This window comes from Protopterus annectens, chromosome 11.part0 (assembly GCF_019279795.1).
Source record: "Protopterus annectens isolate FY-2018-M chromosome 11.part0, PAN1.0, whole genome shotgun sequence".
Taxonomy (NCBI): Eukaryota; Metazoa; Chordata; order Ceratodontiformes; family Protopteridae; genus Protopterus; species Protopterus annectens.
Window position 1 is genome coordinate 1,417,792,804 of NC_056745.1, and position 17,301 is coordinate 1,417,810,104.

At 37.1% G+C, this 17,301-nt stretch overlaps 1 protein-coding gene across 1 annotated transcript in view; it reads left to right on the top strand.

The window, feature by feature from the left end:
* The first annotated feature begins 2,346 nt into the window (after positions 1-2,346).
* MET (MET proto-oncogene, receptor tyrosine kinase) overlaps positions 2,347-17,301 on the top strand; it is a 1,562,736-nt gene continuing 1,547,781 nt past the window's right edge. Inside the window, exon 1 of the mRNA XM_044088706.1 lies at positions 2,347-2,902. The gene's annotated coding sequence lies outside the window, so the exon portion shown is untranslated. The remainder of the gene's footprint in view (positions 2,903-17,301) is intronic.

Genomic DNA, 17,301 nt, shown 5'->3' on the forward strand with positions numbered 1-17,301 from the left:
TATCTATCTATCTATCTATCTATCTATCTATCTATCTATCTATTTATCTATTTTCTATCTTTATACGTATTTCTGTACTGGAATAACAAAGCCAATTTGACTGTGGACTAATTTCCAGAGAATGTAGAGATGCATAAATTAAACCTGACATAAAACAAAAGCTGAGCTTATATTGCATGATAAAATAAATATAGACACACCACATAAACACACATACATACATACACACACACACACACACACACACACACACACACACACACACACACACACACACACACACACACACATACAAACACACACACACACAGCAACTGCATGGGACAGTTTTCACAAAGCATTACTACAAACTACTCCAAGTTTCTCCAATGGAGGTCTTTTTTGTTAACAGAAATCATTCTTGAATTAAGTCTTTATGAAACTCAGTCCATATCCAAAAACATGAATGAACGCATAATGGCAGAAAATATAGTTTTCACATGATATAAGCAAGTACCTATTCATACCTTTCACCTCATTACTCCCCCTTTTAACTCATTTCTTTAGCTCAATTTCTCTTCCCTGACTCTCTATCTAAATATGCCGTATCCCTGTTTTTTCTCCGACTTCATATTGCAGTTACTGGTTGTATTATAATAACTTAACCTTTAATTTCTCTAAATAATAATTGTCATATAAGTTGTATATGTCATTATTATTATCCAATATATTCACATTATCTCTAATTTGCTATAATTATTTAAACTGTGGATATTTTTGCATTATGTTTTAAGATAGTAAAATTATTGTTCTTAAAATATTTTTGGAATACTTAGGAGCTTTTCTCCCTAGGCCTTCGATGAAAATGGACACCTACCCAGTCACACTTTCCTGATAATCAAATGTCAATAAATAAATAAATCTAAACACATTTCAGTGCTGAATAGTGCACATTCCTGATGATGAGAGAAGAGCTTTAAGTGAGTTATCAGAAAGAACATTTCATATGAAAGGTTGGATGATTTACTAGGCCATGTGCAAGAAGTGTGTGCTGTGAAACTGATTAGATGCTGTAAGATGAAAAAGGATGTGACATACCAGTGCAAGATAATAATATAAATGAAATTAGACAAATAAGGTAGCAATAAAAAGTTAGAGTAAAGCAGATAGGACAGAGGACATATTGAAAGAAAAAGATATATAAGTCTGTGCAAGTTATCTTCAGTTTTACTAAAAAAAAGTGTGTGTGTGTATGTCTGCATGTGTGTGTGTCTGTGTGTGTGTGTGTGTGTGTGTGTGTGTGTGTGTGTGTGTAATGAAAGTATTAAGTGAAGATAAGGGAAAATATGAGGGAAAGCAAGCATACACCCATTGCTGCCTGTCAATAATCAATATTCACTTCTAGTCTTGCCTTCTTCCGTCTTTCACATCCAGCAGTTTAGCTTACAGAATTAAGTCAACAAGTTATTAATCAATATCATTCTATAATCTTCAATTTGCTTATCTCTGTCCATACTTGTAGTTTGATTGCATGTGAAAAGGGCCAGATGTTCCCAGAGGCTTATCAAGCAATCAATCAATCAATATATATATATATATATATATATATATATGTGTGTGTATATATATATATATATATACATATATATATATATATGTATATATATATATATATATATGTGTGTGTGTGTATGTGTGTCAGTGTGTATATACACATATATAGCTGCATTGCCCATTGCCCTCCTATAGCATTAATTTGGTGTGACAGTGTTGCCATCTCTGTCAAGAAACTTTTGACTTTGTAACAACATGGTGAAAATTATAATGAAATTCAACAGGTCAGACTGCAAGAAAATACATATCTTATTTTATCAACTTTTAGAATGATTATCAGAATATTAAAAAATCATCTTCATCTGGTCCTGATTGTTGAGGAAACCGGTAAAGAGCAACACCCTCTCATTTCTTGGACCTTGAAGACTGCAGAGGCTTCTTTCTATTATTATAGTAACAAAACACGATACATTAAGGTGTATATCTGCAGAGATGTTACCAAGTGGTTTCACCCACATTTTGATAACCCCTACCACTGTTGTCAGTCAAACTGTGCTGTACGATTTGAACACAATAGAAATTAACAAGATCAAGCTGTCTCAGTCAACCAGAGAAATGTGTTAATAAATACACATTTACTGCTATGTTAATTGGAGCTGACACAAATTAAAAGGTTACACCTGAAAATGTAAAAGTAATTATTTAGAATATTTTTCACTTCTATTTTTGGTGGGGGTATCCGTCATTAGGACTGTGGCACAGCACAGCAGTAGCCTCCCACCTCTCATCTTCAGTGACGTCACTGTATCGGAAACAGACAGAGGGTCCTGCTGCACCTGAAACTTGCAGCAAGGAAGACTAGAGCTTTCCCCCTTAGCGAATGTTTTGCTGGAGCAATTGTACAGTATTTCTACAGGAACACCTCCACAAAGGAGCGCAAGTAACAGAGGAAAGGAATGTGAGTGTTTTCTCTCCCACACACAAACACGCTCTAACAATTAAGTGATTCACAGGTCAGCAACCCGGAGGGAAAGGCAGTTTGCAGAAAGGCAACTTTTACTTTCAGCCTTGGCTCACAAGTAGCGCCCTGGACTTCAGGAATGACTGATTGCTCTAATCGGATCCGCTCTGCTGGCTGCTCCCTGCTCTTGACCTGGGCATAGGGGGTGAGGGCAGCATTCCAGCGGTGCCCTCGCCACGCGCGCGTCGTTCTAACAGCTGCAGGAGCTCCGGGGTTGCGGGACTGGCCATAGGAATTGCACTGGAATGTCGGCGGGCTTGCGGTGGCTGGTCTTACACCACCGAGCGGATTATTTCACTGGTTACTAGGAGCTGCTTTAATCGGGTTCACTTTCAGGGACTCTTACAGGTAAACTTCTTCCACTTTTTTGTAGAAAATTTTAAAGGTGCATGTTTTATTGTAACTGAGAAATGCTCATGATATGCACCCCCTTAACTTGTCTTTTTTGGGACTGCTGTGTCTTAGTAGCTGAATAACTGAAGAGCTAAAGCACTTGTCAGTTTTGACTCTTGTTGTAGGTCTTCAACGTAGCACTGAGTCCCCCATAAGTAAAATGGGGGGTAACCGTTACCTCGAGGGCTTAAAACTAGTGGTGAACCCCAGATGAATGATCTTCCCCTCCTGGCATTTCATATGTTGACTTCAGCAGCTGCGTGCCCAGGCAGCACCGCTCAACTGTCCTTGATTTTGTCAGGTCGTTCCAAATTTTGCCAAATAGTTTCACCCTTTATCTCCTAAAGTTTTTGATTTTTTGATAAATCAATATTACAATTTCACTTCTCTGAGGGAATTTGGCTAGGCTCAAAATGGACCGCAGGGGCAGCTATCCTTGCACTTCAGAAATCTATGAACAGTTAGTCAATTAATGCCACATAATTAAAGTTCATACTGCTTAACTTCTGAGAAAATGCATGTTGGTGCAAAAGCTTGCCTTTCTTCTCGAAATTTTAAGTGAATCACAAAGAATAATAATTCAAAATCGCCCCCGATTTGGGGTCTTTGCACCCCCCCCCCCACACACACACACACACACACACACACACATTATTTTGGACTTTGTCTCTGACTCTTGATCAAAGAAGTTGAGACTCATTGAACCTGCAGAACTGTTGTCCCTTCCAACAAACCACCATAACGTGCTTTTTTTTCTCTGTGTTGTATCTCCGGCACTGAACAGAAAGAAGTAGCTCCACACGTTTGTACAGGAAGGGGGTTCTCGGGTAAAAAAAAAACAGCAAACTACAACCCAGAGGCATAACAGCCCCGGAAAACTGCAGTCAGATGAGTGACATAAGGCAGCAGCAGCCTTGTGTGTGCCAGGCTGTGCGCTGCACAATGCGCTGCCGTTTGCGCTGTGAGTGCTACTATGGACTTTAATGCTATAACTGAGTTATTAGTCTGCATAACTTAAGCAGGATGGCATGCTTTTTATCGGCAGAATCAACATTTCTAAACGCATTTGTGATGTAATAATCATATTCATTTCATATGCGTGTGTTGCCTGCAACCCCCGTCTTTGGATCGCATTCTCATACTCCTGGTTTTAGGGATCCTGAAATGCTCTGAAAACAAACGTGAAGGCACATGTTTTTATAGCACGCTTAGCCTTCCCTGTAATGCCTGAGCTACTGTTATATCCTGCTGTGCCATTGTCAGATTCAGTCTACTGTACATTTATTTCTTAATGTTAACGAGTCTATTCATCTGCTACTACTTTTACTGTGTTTTGTGAATGTAAATGAAAAATAAGCACCTCATGGGAGAATAAAATAGACATATTCACACATACTCAAGGCAAACACGCACACACATACATAGACACACATGTATATATATATATATATATATATATATATATATATATATATATAGGTGTGTGTGTGTGTGTGTATGTATGCATGCATGTATGTATACGCACAGACACACATATGCATGTACACACACACACACACACACTTTTCTGTTTTTGGACCTGGTGGCCAGGTTTGAGACGCGAACATCGCTCATGCTTAGAATAATACAATAATAGAATATATAAACTTAATATTAATGTATCTTCATCTTTAATTCAATACAGGCACATAACATAAACTATTATAAAGTAAAAATCCAAATATAAAAAAGAATTATAGCTCAGTAATGCAGTCTACAGAAAATCAATTTTGAGAACAAGACAGGATCAAAATGCTTTACTGCTTTAATTCTTGTAGTGACACTTGATGGATGGCTTATCTACAATTCACAGTTATTTTTTTACTAGATCTATGCATTTATTTTAGGTTATTGAGTAAGTTAATAAAGATAGTTTCAATCTCAGCACATAGTAATTAGTGTAAATGTGCTCAAATAGTGCAATGATTCAGCATTTTGGCATAGCTATAATTTTTCATATATATATATATATATATATATATATATATATATATATATATATATGTGTGTATATATATATATATATATATATATATATATATAGATATAAAGCACATATCCTTGTGTTAAGGCACAATAGTTTTCTAGCCTAAGATGTCTCCCTCCCATATGTAAAATTATAAAATTATAATCCAGCACAGATTGCACAAATTACATTTCCCATGTCTTTATAAACTGTGCTGCAGCATATATCCAGCTCTCTATCCATCTAAACACCTACAGCATGCCTTATAGTTCAGTACGTGTGTCATGTTATACAATAAACTGTCCATTTTCCTGATTCTTTTACTTTGGTTCCACATCATCATCAGAATTAAATATTTTCCCTATGATTCTTACATTGAAGTAGAGTATTTTCAAGGCCACTAATTTAAAATAAAGATTTTGATTACATTCCCTTCCTCCCTCCCACCCATCAGAAACTGTGCAATGGCTGTGCTTCTATTTTTAATCATTCTTATCTTTTATTGCATGCATTTTCATAAATAAATGCATTACCAGTAGTTTATTTGATTTGTAAGCTGACTTCCTCTACAAATCTTGTGCTGTACTTGTAATAATGCAGTCTGTTGCTATGGCAATAGCAATGATGTCATGAGTCATTTGTTATGATTATAAACAATGAAATAGCAATAAAATCTATTTTATATGTAAGATTTTGTGAATAGCATTAACTTTTCAGGAGCAACGATTATCTTTAGATTCAGGCAGTGGGCAGCATTAAATTCTGGCACAAGAAGATATTGAAGCCACGTGAAATACAACCCAAGCAGTCTTAAATTATTCTACTTTGAAAATGCTCCCTAGAATAGAACTATCAACTGCTTTTAATAAATTAATAAGAAACACCAGTGCAGATAAATACAGACAAGCACTCATCGATGCTGGATATAAGTTACAGCTGGGGTGGCAAAAAAAAAAATGACATTTGTGTGTGTAGATGAAATACTGCCATTTGCCAAAAGAAATATCATGTCATAACTCCTGCACCTTTTTAGTTTGGTAGAATAATATTTAGTATGTTTTTGTTAGGATACCAGGTTGTGACCAAAATAGGCTCTGTAAGTTTTTTTATGCAGAAAGGTACAGTGTGATGATAAATTCTGTAGTATTTGAAGCTTTGAAGTCATTGCAACTCTTTTTATAAGGTAAAGGTCATTATAATCAGGACTTTTACATAAAGATGAGAGCATTTGTAAAATTAAATAAAGGCTTAGAAATGTGATTGCTATTTGCAATCTTAGCCTGCAACTTCAGAACAAATGTTTTAAGATCCATTTTCATGGCTTATTCACTGCTGTTAATTTCCAACATTGGCTGTGCAGTTACTGGTGATTACTTCTTGGGAGGGACGAAAAGCAACCTTTGTTACCCCATCAGAAAATTAACAGCTATTGCATCCATGAGGTTGTTTGAAAACATTATGTCATGAAATACAGGACCACATATGGAAATCAGGAAATCTGATATATATATATATATATATATATATATATATATATATATATATATATATATATATATATATATATATATAAAAGTGTTTGAAAAAGTAATCTCAAATCTGTAACTTTTTTCAGTAATCAGTAACCGTGCTATATTCTCAGAACATGCTCCAAAGTGTAGTGTCAGTGACTCAACATGTAATACACTGGTCTTTGGTGTAAGAGGAATGCGAGCTTTACTTTCACACAAGACACTTGGATTAATTTTACAATACTGACAAAGCAGTCAGCATTAAGTGGGCACATGCAATTTCCCTCAGATGAGACATCAAAGTGAAATCCCATCTGCCCAACTTGGTTGTAGATCAGGCGAATGAAAAGGATCCCATTGCACCGATCAAAGAAAGATGAGGGAGATTTTATTAATGTATTGATACATATTTATAGGTAAGCATTTGTATTAAAAATATACAAGACATCTTAAATAGTATTGCATAACAATGTATTTATAGCTATCATCATAACATATGTGTCTGTTTTTATCAGTCAGACCCATTCTTTCTGACACAACCAACATTTTAGCCTGCTGAAAACAGTATAGTATGCTAATTTGTTGAACAATAATTCCTTGCTTTTACATTTCCAGCCAGTCAAGATATTTAAAAAATATTTCAAGTGTATCAGAGGGGTCAACATCTTCAGCATCATATTTTCCATAGAAAATTATATTTATATTTATGGCAGTTTAATATTTCCCAATATAATCTTATATCAGTACAGACCAACTAATTTTAATATTTTAGACTGTAAAAAAAAAAAAAATATATATATATATATATATATATATATATATATATATATATTTTTTTTTTTTTTCCTTCTTCTGATCTACATATCTGGCTTATTTTCTTTGCAAAATAAATGTGCAATATGGATGCCTTTACCAGCAGTTCATCAGTAACAGACAAAATAAAAACTATCTTGACTTTCAAATAGCAAACAAAATCATTTTTGCTTTCTCTTAATTGTTTCATATAAATCAAACACCAGATCCCTTCATAAACCTACCAAAAATATTCTTACATTGACTTTTGCTATGTAGAACAGTAATGAAGCCCCAGCTATGATCCAGATGATCTGAGTTTTCTTACACTGACTTTGGATATGTAGAACAGAGTGATGAAGCCCCGACTATGATCCAGATGATCTGAGTTGTCTTACATTGACTTTGGCTATATAGAACAGAGTGATGAAGCCCCAACTATGATCCAGATGATCTGAGTTTGATTAAGATCTCAAGCACTGGGGTGAGGAGAATGACACTATTTGGCAACTGCTAGCTCATCGTTTCTGGGGGAAGGAAAAAGGTTCTGGTTTGCCACTTGGGTGACATGCAGGGAGGAACACACAGAACAAGAGTTCACTGAAAACATTTTACCTCTGTACAACTGCATTGACTGAGGAAGTCAGAAAGCAAAGGTATGCTTTCCACAACAAGGCAGCACTTAAGTCATAGTTGAATGAGGCATCTCATGGAGGAGACAACACTGGGGAGACTAAGCCTCTCCACTGGACCTAAAAATTGTCCCACAGTTTTCAACCTGACTGTATCTATGGGAAAATGAATCCACCAATTAGGCTCCTCAGGCAGGAACAAATCAATCATTGACTCTCAGTTAGCCAAGGGATGCCTAACTGTCACCTATGAAACAAAGAGGTCACTTGGGAAAAGTAATGCTACATCTTAGGGCATTATAGTATCCCCTCAATATTTAGCTTCCATTCTTTTTATAATCTAATGATGTTCTGCTATACATACTTGTTTTTCCATGTTAGTACTGTCTCAGAAATAACTATATTTAACAAAATTCCACTACAAAAAAAAAGCACTAAGAGTTCACTGTTTTTCAAAACCCAAAACAAGTACACTGATGTTAAATATACCACAGGACTTATCAAGTGCTATACACCTTTTCCTAAAGTATCTCTCTTTTATGGGACTTAGCCCATTTTTTCAACAATACTTTTTCTTTCTTTTTTAATATGGAACATGTACATTCCCCCAAGAGTGTAAGTTCATGATGCCAAAAACTGAGTGAATCAAATGATCATTCTTTTTAAAAATACATTTTGAAAGTTTTTTATAAAGTCTCAGTATGTTTAGCTCAATCAACTTATCTTCCCATTGTTCTCTCTCTCTCACATACACACACACACACACACACACACACACACACAGACACACACACCTATTGTTTTATCCAACTTTGCCCCAAAACCTTCAGTTTAGTTAATGAAAAATATATGTACAGATTCATAGGTTCATAGGTAATTACTAGCCCGTTGATCCATGATGATCTTAAAAAGCCTAGCCATAAATCCCTATTCTCCCTTTAATAAGCCCACCTTGTCCCTTTTGAATAAGTCTTAGTATTTATTATGTTTTTTTTTCTCCAAATCCTTAAAATCTATTTTCATTTAGTCTTAAATCTGGATACAACAAATGTTTTTCAATTATTTTATAACATCTTTAATCCATATTTTCTTCATTAATACTACAATATCTACATAAGACATAATTAGGTACAACTGAACACCCATCTTATATCCCCAAATAGCAGCTTTAAGTACTGGGAGCAAGGATTACTTCTAATAGCATTCATTGTCATATGAAATAAACACTAATCATTGGGTTTATATTCATACTCTTTTATAACTTCAGTACGCTTATTCAATTACCCTTTAACTAACGCATTCACGCTGCTATTGTTAAATGCTGTTTTTTTTTAAATCTAACTTTTTTCCTAATAATTTTATATGCTAATAATATGCCCAGCATTTGCTCATGACAAACTACTGTCAAAAGCTTTAGCCAATAATGCACTGTTATTCCCCCCTCTGTTTCACTTCCAGCATTGCTATCTAATATTTTTAAATAGCCACCATATCATCCACCTGATTACCTTTTGCACCTTAAATCCAATCTGCCAATAATTTTGGTAGTATACTATACAATTGTTTTGTAAACTGTTCATAATCAGTTTACAACCATTACATAGTGCAATATGTCAAAACATTTTCAAGGGTTTTATCAAGAACTTCTACTGACGTCTTCTTTTTTAATGAATAATGTCAAACATATCCACTTTCTTCCATTCTCTGTCCTTTATTAACTCAATGCTATCTTCTGTACATAAATTTCTTACATAATTTTCCACTGCTGATGAACTGCTTTCTTGATTATGTACTGTATTTCCAATATTTGCCAATAAAGCTATCATTCTCTCTTACTCATATATTACGTTTGCCTGAAAAAAGGTTTAATACATCTTTTCTTCATTTTAAAAAAATGTGTATAAAATGATTTACCTTCAAATCACTGAAATGCAGTTGTGTGAGTGATAATTACACCAAACTGAAATGTCAAAATGTAAAACGCTTTTCCTCCCAAATGTAGAACATGGTAAAATTGGTTTTCGATATTCGACATTTCTGTGAGTTGAGCATGAAAACCCATTTCCCATCTGAGATGTAGTACAGGAAGAGCAGTTCAATATTATAATTAAAGCAAAATGAAAATTGACATTTCAAAACTGTGAAAATATCTTTTCACACAAGTGACACGTGACATAGATTCTTAACTTCAGGGCAGTTTATCCATCAGGTCTGAATGACTTTATTTAACACTTGGGTATTATTATCTTTTGTTGCAAATTTTTCTTCTTCATTTTTCCCACAAGATGACATTATTATGGTTGGATGTTATTTTTAGTCCTGAAATTTCTTGTGATTGCCATTAGATTGATTATTTTATTATGATGCTATTTACAATGTGTGTATAGTCTGTGACCTCTCCACCTTTGTCCTGATCTTTATAATTGTTTTTAGGTGGTTGCTTTAGGTTACGTGACTTTGTGTATTCATTTGAAACTATGGTTGCTTTTTCTTCCATTAGATTAAGCACTGAAAAAGGCCAATTGGGGTGAACTCACACCTGTGGGTTTTAAATACAGCCTATATAAAGTTGCTTCCAATATTTACAAGGTGCTAGCTATGCTTTTTTCCATTTTATTTTTATCTTCCTTTTTTCCCAGCAAATTTGAATATACTACATGCGACGCCTGTGCACTGGCCCAGTAATCAAGGAATCTTAATCCTCACCAGTAGCACCAGTGAGGGGCAGACGTACTGGGAAGGATAACAAGTATACACACAGTAAAGTACAATTTCCCTTAAGAGCACACAGAGATCACAGTCAGTCTGGGGCTGGTTTCTCCCTTTCTCTCCAGATCCCCAATAAGACTACCCACTGGCACAGTTATAGGGTACAGGTCTCAGCCAAGTGGTCAAGCTAAAACCTCCAGCACCCTCTGTCCAACCAGTGCTTTGTGTCCTTGCCCAAGTAGCTGACACATACACACTTTGAGAAATTAGTTATATACAACCACATAGACACTGCAGGGGAAGGCTGGCACAGGTTCTCCAGTTCTCTACCCAGGCTTTAAGGTAGAAATCACTGCCACCAACCACTAATATCAGCTACTAATGAGGCCCTTACCAAAGGGTGCCCAATTTTACTGTGCAATATTATTATTATTATCCAATTGGTAAGTATGACAAACAGCAGGGCTTATTGGAGTGGCTTGGGCAGTATCACTATATATATGCAATGTACTCTAGAGCTTAAATTATATCTACACAAAAAAGCCACAGTTAAAATGTTTAAAAATATTTAATAATAAATAATAAAAACATAAGACAAATCTCCACAATTCAACACAGTGCTAGTCGAGAGTTCAGAGATCACAGGAAAATGCTTAAAATAATACTGTAGAATAGTCTGACAGAAATATAGAAAACAGCTAGTCTAAACATACTATTTTCTATCTATTTCTTAAGAGAAACACTAAAGTCTAAGATCCTACTTGCATATAGACAGAGTAAAGCAAGTGCTGATGAGTGGTCAGTTCTGAAGACAAAATCCAGAATGGTCTCTCTTTCTCTCTGAGATCCCTTAAACTGATAATACATCACTGCTGACTCACTTTAGATTACATCATTCTTGACACTTCTCTGGTTTCCAGGCTATCAGAAACTCTAAATTTACATTTCTTAGTTTTCTTAGTAAGCTTTCACCTGGCCAGGAAACCTTAACAATAAAGTACATTATATATGTAAAATCTAGTAATTGCCTCTGGTCTCAAAACAATAGAAGGAATTTCTCAGTCCAAACATTATGTCTCCGAGCCTTGAGATCAAACAGGCATACAATGCTTGATTTATCAGCTTTCTTCCAGCAGAGTGCACTGTGGTTACATTTTTGAAGTTCAACATTTAACACAGTTTTCTTATATTTTAAGAGGACAAGCCTGTGGATTATATTCATAATTACAATGACATAGAACTATCTACAAAATTCTATCTAGCTAGGCTGGCAGCCTTCACATATCTTCACATATCTTCTCCCGGGAGAATTCAAGCTAGTTTTTCAAGTGACCCTTGAGAAACGTTGCTTGAGAGGGTTAGGTCTATCTGAGTATACCTTACCCCATTCCCTGTCTTGAGAGCCCATCTGCATTGACATTGCTAATCCCACTGTGGTACTGCACTGACATGTCATATGCTTGCAACCATAGGCTCCATCTTAGCAACTTGGCATTTTGTTGTCTGGCTCGGTGTAACCATGTTAAGGAATTATGATGTGTAACTACAGTGAATTTTCTTCCATACTGATAAGGCTGAAGTTTCTGTAGTGCCCACTTTATGGCTAGACATTCCTTTTCTACAGCTGCATAACATTCCTCCCTGGGTTGCAGCCTATGACTGAGATAAACCACTGGGTGCTCTTCTCCCTATGAATAAATCTGGCCAAGTACAGCCCCCACCCCATGGTTCAAAGCATCCACCTGCACAACAAATTATTTGCTGTAATCTGGACTGGCTAACACATGGGCTCCTCTCAAAGCTTCTTTAAGCTTTTGGAATGCCTGCTCACATGCTGTAGTCCACACTACCTTATCTGGCCTATTTTTCCTTGTCAGGTCTGTGAGCAGAGCAGCTATGGTAGTATAATTGGGGAAGAACTTTCTGAGGTACCCTGCTCTCCCTAAGAATGCCTTCATCTGCTTTTTGGTAACAGGTGCAGGCCATTCCTGAATGGCTTCCACTTTGGCAGGTCTGGGCTGATCTTACCACTCCCCACTCTATGTCCCAGGTAGGAGACCGCTGCCATACCCACCTGACATTTGCTCAGCTTAATGGTCAAACCTGCCCTCCATAGTCTGCCTAGCACCTCCCTGACATGCGGAAGGTGCTCTTGCCAGGAATGGCTATAGATGGCAATATCATCTAGGTATGCAAGGGCAAACCCTCCTGCTCCTGCTAGGATATGATCTACCAGCCTCTGGAAAGTTGCTGGGGCATTTTTCATCCAAAGGGCATCTTTGTGATGTCATACAAGCCAAAAGGAGTCACAAAGGCTGACCTCTGTCTAGCACTGGGAGTCAAAGTCACCTGCCCTTAACCCTTGGTAAGATCAGTGGTGATAAGATACATAGCCCCACCCAGCTGCTCTAGGGCTTTATCTGTTCTAGGCATGGGATAAGCATCTGACTCTGTGTGACTATTTAATTTCCTGTAGTCCACACAGAACCTTGAGCTGCCATCCTTCTTTGGTCCCAGCACCACTGGGGAGGCCCAGGGACTGTTGGACTCTTAAATTACCCTTAGTTCCAATATCTCCTGTATCTTCTCCCTCAGAGTCTGTTTGAATCTCTCAGGCACGCTATAAGGTCCCTGCCTAATAAGCCTTTGGTGTCCTGTATCCACCTGGTGCTGCACCAGGTGAGTGCACCCTGGTTTCCCAGTGAATATGTCCCCAAACTCCTGTAACCATGCTCAGATTTCTCAAACCTGTGTAGGAGATAGCTGCAGGGACATTCCTACACCTTCCACTGAGGTGTCAGTCCGAGCCTCACTCAGGAGATCAGTCACCAGCTCTCCCTCAGACTCTTCCTGCAATCCACTGCAAATACTCAGCACAAAGGCCTCCCTATCATGGTAAGGTTTCATCATGTTAACATGGTACCATTTGTGCCCCTGCCTGCTGCCCAGCAGTTGTACCATGTACTTAACATCACTTACCTTTATTACCGCCTTGTAGGGTCACTCCCAAGCTGCTTGCAGCTTATTGTGTCTGACAGAAATGAGACTCATAACCTGCTGCCCTACAGCATACTCTGCAGCTCAAGCATTCCTGTCATACCAGACCTTTTTTCTGCTGTTGCACTTCTGCCAGGTTCTCCTGGGCCAAGCCAATGAGTTCCCTGAGCCTTCTCCTGAGGTTTAGGACATATGTCACAACAGACTCCTTGTGAGATTCACACTCACCTTCCCACTCATCTTGAATTAAATCTAGAGGCCCCCTCACCCTATGCTCATACAACAACTCAAAGGGTGAAAAACCTGTGGATTTCTGGGGAACCTTTCTGTAAGCAAACAACAGATGAGACAAATATTTGTCCCACTCCCTCTTAAACTGGTCTGCAAATGCCCATAGCATGGACTTGATTTTATTTATTTATTTTTTTCAAACATAATTTTATTGATTTTACGATATATGAATATCACACATAAATGCAGTTTAACAATGAGCAATGATACAGAAGAGAACATACAACTACTAACTATATACAATATGTACAATAGTGTTCCTTAAGACTAATATGACATCTAAGAGAAAACCTAATGCAAAATCTAGATGCAAAGGATGTTTGCTATAACTGAACAGAATGTATTGCCCTTGTTTGAGATTTATAAGGGGGGTAAAGGAGATGACATAATACTTGTGTTGAGCCACCGTACCGCCAGGGTAGGGAGAAATGGGGAAGAGAGAAGGAATTAAACACACCTATGGGAAAGACTATATAGTAGAGATAACCTACCTAGGTTTATGTATACTTAATTGTCAGCCAAGTGCTCAAACATGGTATTCCAAAATGTCAGGTAATAGGCCTGCTTTTGAGAATTTGTTATTAGAAGTTTTTGTGACATAATGTATTTAATAGCCAAACATATAAAACCTCTCCAGGACATCTTAGTGCGATCCAACCAATGTTTGGTAATGTAGAATTTGACTAATAGACAGAGAGTAATTAAGATATGCAATCTTAGTTCTGACATTTTAAGGTTAGTAACATGTAACAATGCCATCTCCCACAAGAGGGTTGATTTGTGGTATCCCATCTTGTCAAGTCTCACTTTGAGGGAGCAGCAGATACTGTGGGAGTATCTGCAAAACTATATTATATGTAGGATATTAGCCTGGGGTAGGAGCAGCAGGGGCATGCAGTAGATATATTCACGTTAAATTTATTTAAATGGACTGGAGTAAAGAATAAGTTATTGGTAGTCATAACTTGTGTATAAGTAAGCTTCTTAAATGGGGAAAACACAAGCGTGGATTTAATAGCTGCTAGCTTTTGATCTGTTAATATATTCAACCCTTGATGATTCCAGTAGTCCGCATAAACTATTTTATCCTGGAATTGGATTGTGCTAATAAGTTTATAGAAGAGGGATAACATACTTTTCTTGCTAGCTAGGGTTTGTAGCAGGTTGGCAACCTGGTTAATGTCAGATTCACTAATGGTGTGACCTTGAAGTAAAGATGCAGTGATTTCCCTTATTTGCCTTAGAATTATGGTGTATTTCTTTGATAGGCTGAGGATACCACATAGTTCTGTCGGTGATAAACTTCTATGTTTATGAATATCCCATCGCATATATTCTTTTATTAGAGGGTAGTCAATCAGATTGGATTGAGATGAATGGGTTGAAACAGAGGTAGCGCCTTTTCCAATTTCAGGGAGTTGAAAATGTCTTGGAAAGACTTGATTTTAATCTTCAGGATATGATGCAACTTCAGATTTTTGAGAGATAGTGGGCTTAAGAAGGGGAGTCCAAATTGCATGGTTTGGGTGATAATTGGCAATAGTAATTAATCTACTAGCATGCAGGATTCTGTAATAGAGTATAAGGTCAGGCATACTTAGGCCACTCTAGCTTTTGGATAAGTAAGTCTTACCTATTTTGGGCGCCATATGAACTTCGCAAAGGCTTTGTGAATTTTAGTGAGAAATGCATTGGGGATGGAGGAGAGAGATGAATGAAAGTGATGCAGAAGCTTTGGGAGGATGTTCGTTTTAATGATAGATGTTCTAGATAGCATAGGAAGCTTCATCTGTTGCCATTTAGATAGGTCTTGTGAAATAGCTGTCCATAATTTAGATAGATTGGACTGCACTGTGGAGGAGGACGAGTGGTCATAGTAGATCCCTACATATTTGAATGAGTATGCTAAGTGGAAGGGTGAGCCTGGAAAGAGATTTTCCCTATGAGCTGAAGGGTTGATTGGGAAAATAAAGAATTTATTTTGGTTAATTTTATAGTCCGAGATAGTTGTGAAGGTATTTAAGGTAGTTACTAACTTCATCGTGTCCAATATTGGATGCTCGAAATATAGATTTAGATAATCAGCAAATGTGGTCAAGCTGAACTTGGTATGTAGTATTCTGGGGATTGAATGGTATGTATTTTGTAATATGGATAGGAAGAAGGGTTCTATATATAGGTTGAAAAGAAGAGGGGAAAGAGGGCATCCTTGTCTGGTGCCATTTGAAATTTGTATTGGTTGTATTGCTTATTGATATAAAGGTGCATATAAGAGCTATTGTATGGGATTTTAATAATATTGATAAACTCATGGGGTATGTCAAAGTATGAAAGTACTGTGAAAAGAAAGTTCCAGTTGACCCTGTCGAATGCCTTACATACATCTAGTATCATCGCATTTCTCACATTTTTATCTTTTTTGGTAAGATTAATCAGGATCCGTCAATATGTTCGAAGTTTCAGTACTTCGAACCCCACTTCACCAAGTCCACTTGTTTGAAGTAGTGAAACTTCGAACATTGACTTCGGCAGTCACACTATAGCGCGGAATGGGAATATTCCCTTTTCCCCGCTGTAGTGCAATCTTGGAGTTGGTATATTTAAGTAGGGGGTGCAGGGGGGTTTTCCCCCCTGCAAAAACATCTTTTAGTGTTTTTTTGGGGGGGGTAGCCCAGGGAACTAGACTTCAGTGAAAGTGCACTTTCTTTTAAGTGGATTTTCCCTGAAGTGTAGGGTCTACTGCTCTATTTCAAAGAAGTGTATTTTCAATGTAAAGCAGTAGACCCAATTAATCATGGTTTCCATAGTTAAGAGTTTTGTTCCAAGTATGTCTGTTGGACATGAAACCTGATGGTTCCTTCGAGATTAGGGAAGGAATTATTTTTTTAAGCCTTTCGGCTAAGATCGATGCTAGAATTTTAATGTCAATGTTTATTAAGCAGATTGACCTGTAGTTGTTAAGGTTGGATTTATCTAGACTATTTTTAGGGATTGTATGGTCTTTGAGTGGTTAATGTAGAGGTTTGATATCCCTTTGGAGGATATACAATTAAAAACCTTGAGTAAAATGGGAGCTAAATTAAATTTAAAGGTTTTATAGAAATCTATAGCATGGACTTGATTTTAGATTTTACCTCTCAACAAGATCATTAGTCTGGGGATGGTAGGGGGTGGTCTTCAAGTGTTTCACCCCACAGTACTTCCACAGACAAGCCGGCATGTCTGACATGAAATTGGCACCTCTATCAGTCAGTATTTCTTTTGGGAAACCTACCCTGCTGAAAATCTCTAACAAAGCATTTGCCACCTTTTCTGCATCAATGGAGGACAAAGCCACTGCCTCAGGGTATCTTGTAGCATAATCTACTGCCACTAGGATATACTTTTTCCTGTAGAACTTGGTGTACTCAGAGGCCT